This window comes from Manihot esculenta, chromosome 7 (genome assembly GCF_001659605.2).
Source record: "Manihot esculenta cultivar AM560-2 chromosome 7, M.esculenta_v8, whole genome shotgun sequence".
Lineage (NCBI taxonomy): Eukaryota > Viridiplantae > Streptophyta > Magnoliopsida > Malpighiales > Euphorbiaceae > Manihot > Manihot esculenta.
The window spans coordinates 9,570,200-9,575,410 of NC_035167.2; the positions used below are offsets into that span (position 1 = coordinate 9,570,200).

Sequence of the window (5,211 nt, forward strand, 5' to 3'; positions counted from 1 at the left end):
TATTTTTTTTCTCTGAAAGTGGATTTAAATATCAGAGAGCTGTTTTTTCATTTTTAAGTTCATTTGGGCAAAAATAAAGTACAAATCAGATAAGATTTTGGCTGAATATACAGTGAGAATGAAAAATATTAAATCTCTGTTTGATTTATGAATTTTTTTTTTTATGTTTGAGAAATTTAAAAAATTAGTGGATGAAAAATATTTTTTAGTTAAAAAAATTAAATTATTTAAAAAAATAGTTTTCATACTTTAAAATTTTTATTAAAATTTTTATATATAAATTTGCTAATATATTTTTCAACTATAATTTATTTTCCATAAATCAATCAATGAAGTTAAATTTTATTTTTATTTAATTTTTGTTTAAATTTGTTCTTAAATTTTTTTTTTTCTAAAATGGAAGATTGAAGATTGAAAGAGTAGAAGTTAAAGATCAGTTTACCATTCAAGAAAACTAAAAAAACAACTCAAACTAAAATAAATAAATCAAGTGAATCTCGTATCAATCTAAAACTCATAATTCAATCCAATTCAAACCATTTAGCTCAACTCAATTCGTCTATAAAATAAAATAGACTAGACATAGCTATGGTAGTTTAAACCGTAAATCAAACTCATAACTAAAATTGATCGGTTCGATTTGATAAATTTCTTATTTGATAAAATATATATTCAATAATACTTAAGATTTATATTTACTTTTTTTATTTTATTTAAGTTTTTATTTTTATTTTTTTTAAAATTGAAATTAGATTAAAAGTCTATAATTTAAATTGGAATTGTGAAAAACTAAAATCATGAAAAATCATAATTATGAAAAATAAAAACTGTAAACGCTTTAAAACTGGATTGAAACTATTGAAAAACCTAAACCATTTTGAATCGTTTTAAATCAGATCTATTTCAATTTGATTCGAACAATAAATTGAATCGTCGATTCTGATTTATAACTACATCTACGATGCATCGATTGGAACTATCACAAAAAATAAGCACCGTAAGATACGCTAACATTACTATCACCAATCAAACATAACTTTCACCATATTATTGCCGACCAATACCGAACAACAATAGTCCGAAGGGTGAGCAAAAAATAGCAATGTTGACAATAACGATAAAGCATAAAATAGCCAGCATGCCACATCTAGACTCGGAAAGAAGAAAAACCAAAGACAACCTATACTAAAATCATTATGCACGGGAAGGAGACACCACAAAATCTCTCTAATTAAAGAAATTCTCCTCCAAGATAACTAATAAATTTTTTAACATAAAAATTAAAAAAAATATATTTTATAAAATATACAAGAAATTCTCTCTAATTAAAGAAATTCTCCTCTAAGATTTTGTTTACTTATTGTCCTTCTCTCTAAGGACTAGAGGCTCAATTGAGTGAATCATCTCCCCTGCCCCTATTCTACTTCCCTCCCTCGGTCTTACTTTTTAAACCCACACGACAACCATCTCCGTCAATCATTATATGAAGAGATTGAACCTCCTAATTCCAAAAAACAGTTGGAAAATATATAAAAGAACCAGTTATAACAAAAAGACTGGTAGAAGTCAAAGGGATCTTTCAAATTTGCCACACTATTGAGGATCTATATCCCTGCTGCACAGGCCTATCTATATATGAATTTTGAAGCCTTCACCTTGATGGATATCTCTTTTCAAACATTTATTCATACTTCAAATGTGATGCAAAAGACATGCTTAATTCTCAATTTTACATGCAACAAGGCTGTGTTCTCTCAAAGTAAACTGGCTGAAAAAGTTATTTAAAATAACTAGAAAACAAGATTTTGCTTATAAATGTGCCCATTTTCCAAAATTTTAGCTAGGATTTGAAGAATAACTTTAGATTGTTTTCTACTATTTTCCTTTATAACAAAAGTCATGTTTTTCAACTATTTTCAACAGGTAAACATGTTTTCTATCCATCATCACATTTGACATGAAGATTTAACCCTACAATACAAATAGAAAAGCTAATAGATAGTTGAATTTTAAGCAGAGACAATTTACTAGAAGCTCTAAATGGATTTATAAGTCAATTAAAGTAAAGTGAGTTTGTAAATCTTACTTGTCCCTTGAGGATAGAAGTTAGCTTTAACTTTTGTCTCAGCAACAGTAACTTGATCCTTTTAAGAATGACAGAGTGCCGTAGTTCTGAGATGGTCACCCATACATTCCACAAAATTTTCTGGAATAAAGAACAACACCAAAACTGTAAGAATACTCAATTTTGTGTCCATCATATTTATTCTCTACAATTTGCCAACAAACAAAAGTCATACAGTGCTGCAGGTGCAGAAACCAGTACAAATAATATATCAAATTAAAAACAATGTCTTCATATCATAAACACAAGCAAGAACAAGTAATGGATCACAAATCCAAAAGATGAGAATTGCCGTTGAAAATCAATCAGGTGCATATGACCTCACCTACTCTGAATGCTTAAAAGCTTACTTGGAATATATATATGTGTGTATATATATATATATATATATATATATATATATATATATACAAGTATGTATGTGTATATGTTTATATGTATGCATGCATAAACTCAAACGAGCAAATTTTACAGAAGAAACTTTCTTATTTGGATAAAAGTTCATTTTTCTCCATGTGCTCTTCCAGGAATAGGTTTTCGAAATACATAAAATAACATTTCATGTCTAAATAATGGAATATATACAAGTAACCATAGGGACTTGTTCTGAGAAACGACTGTGAGAAAAAGTTATCCACTGCAAAGTATTATTTTCTTCAAAACCAAACCAACTTTTAGAAACAAGTTTGAACATGCCCTAAGCGTGTAGATTTCGTTTTGTTGAACCTCAAACAAGCTAAAGTAACTTTCATTTGTCATATTGAGTCTACCTTAGTTTTAGATGACCTTTAATTTGACCCAATTAAAATAAATGGAGCACTTTATTGTTTAAATTATGCTCCCAAACCTTAGATCACCCTATAAAAAATTATGAACTCTTTCATTTGAATTTCTAAGGGAATAACAAATGAAAAAGCCAAATGTGCCTGGTACAGACACAACCAAGTGACTCTTAATAGGCCTGCTGCAAATGAACAAAGCCATTTGTCATTTTCGAGGTAGAGCTTCGCTTCATTAAGCTTGCACATAGCCAATAATTACTAGATTCCCTCATCACCGTGGAAACCACGATCCAGGTACTGCATCTTGAAACACAATACTCTTCTGTCCCAAATTGCTAGGGACACCATCCAGTTTGCCAAAATTATAAGTTCCACAAGAAATGAAAATATGGAAGGAAGGAAGAAGAAAGATCAATAAATATGAAAGTGAGCAATAGCAGCATGCAGGCACAAGAAGAAGAAAAGGAGAGGAAAAAGGCTATAGCAAAAGAATAATAAACAGAAGAGAATACATTTTGAAACATTTTAAGCAAGATAGTTGATTTACATGTTAGTGGAATAGGTTGACGTGGGAGTGTAATTGGCTATTTTATTAGTTAAAATTTAAATTTTTTTAGAAAATATAAATATTATCAACTATTAATCATATATTTAATTATTTAAACATTATATTATATTGAGTAAATATAATTTACATTACCAAATTAAATTGGCATACTAACTAAACATACCACTAATACCAATCAAGTTTTCCCCCTACTTATCCTATATTTCATTAATTAGCATACCATGTACCTGTACCAGGACTCAAGAGTACCATGGTCTAGGTAACTATGTTCATACCTGTTCACTGAGATTAATGATGCAAACTCAAGCTTACTTTTAAGGTTCGGTTTGTTTTCTTTCCATTTTAGGTGATGGGAAGACACATTGCCTTGAGTATATATTTCACTTTTGACTATATCTAGAGCTTAAACTCTATTCTTAGGCAGTATAGTTAAATCTTGAGCCTTAGAAATCTTTAACATCCAAAAATTAAAAAAAATCATAGAAACTGTGTAACATCTTTCCTAAAATTATAGCATTGATGTTGCTCCAGTTAAATGCAGTTCTTTGTTTGTCATTTCCAGAAACTGATATTAGAAGCTACAAGTCCCAAGAAATTTACATTATGCCAAGGATGTTACTATTGACATTGTAGTGTCTAGAATAGATTGTTTGGAGGAAGATTGATGGGTTTATAAATAGCTAGCAAAAATTACTAAATAAGAGAAAAATATGTTCAAAAGTTATTGGGGTAAGTTTGAGCCGGAATGCTATGGATATAGTTACTCTAGATGAGAAACCAAAATCAATGGACTGAAAACAGTGAAAAGTGTGTATACCATACCTCTGCATTTAGTCTATGCAACATGAAGGAAGCATCTGCCCTTGCATTTACAAACCGCCATTGCAAGTAACGGTTGTACAGAAGCCTCAACATATGTGCATCAACAATTCGATCCTCCCCATCTTCCCTCTCCTTAAATCAACTGAGAAACTAAGAATTGAAGGTGTACTACCAGGATAACTACTCATGGGTCTCACCCTTGAAGGACTAGAAATCCCTCGTGACCGAGACGAAGCCATAGGTGTCCAAAGCTTAGTAGGCGAGGCAGGCCTCGTGGCTACAACCTGCAAATACAATTTAGGTTGTCAAGCTTTCATGACTACAACCTGCAAAACCAAGAAATTTTGATGAAACCTCAAGAAATTGGGCAAGAAATGGACAACCCAGAATCGGATTCTGATGGATTATTCTGCATTTTCCCTGGAAATGTTCAAGGGCACTATGGTTCAGAGAGAGAGAGAGAGTTGGTAGCGATGAGTGAGAATTGGGAGTAGATTAGGGGAAGTGTGTGTATCGGGGATTTTTGGTTTTGATGAATCTTTGGAGAGAGATTTGTAATAAATTAGATAGATTTTAAATTAATAAGTATTTTTAATTTAGTTCTGATTAAATTTTCAATTACAGGTAGAGTATGGTTTTCTTTCTGGTTTATGCTCTTCTCTTCTCTTCCTCTTCTGATAGATTTTGTTTTTTTTTTTTCAAATACATTTTTTCTATTTATTTAATGGTATTCTTGATTTTGATAGATTATGATAGTATTAAATCCCATAAATTTTATATTCTCTTTTTTATTTTTTTGTAAAGGTATATGTCATTCCATTAGTTTTTTTTTAAAAAAAAAAAATGAGGTGAAATTATATATTTCATTGATTAATTTTTTTTAAGCTCCTACATTATTATAGTTATTAGACTAT

At 30.0% G+C, this 5,211-nt stretch overlaps 1 long non-coding RNA gene across 1 annotated transcript; it reads right to left on the reverse strand.

The window, feature by feature from the left end:
- Window positions 1-1,656: 1,656 nt before the first annotated feature.
- LOC122724042 lies at window positions 1,657-4,388 on the reverse strand. The gene is made up of 2 exons (XR_006351226.1): window positions 4,298-4,388; window positions 1,657-2,206 (listed from the first exon to the last, which is right to left on the reverse strand). It is a non-coding gene; the product is annotated as an uncharacterized LOC122724042 (long non-coding RNA).
- Window positions 4,389-5,211: the final 823 nt, after the last annotated feature.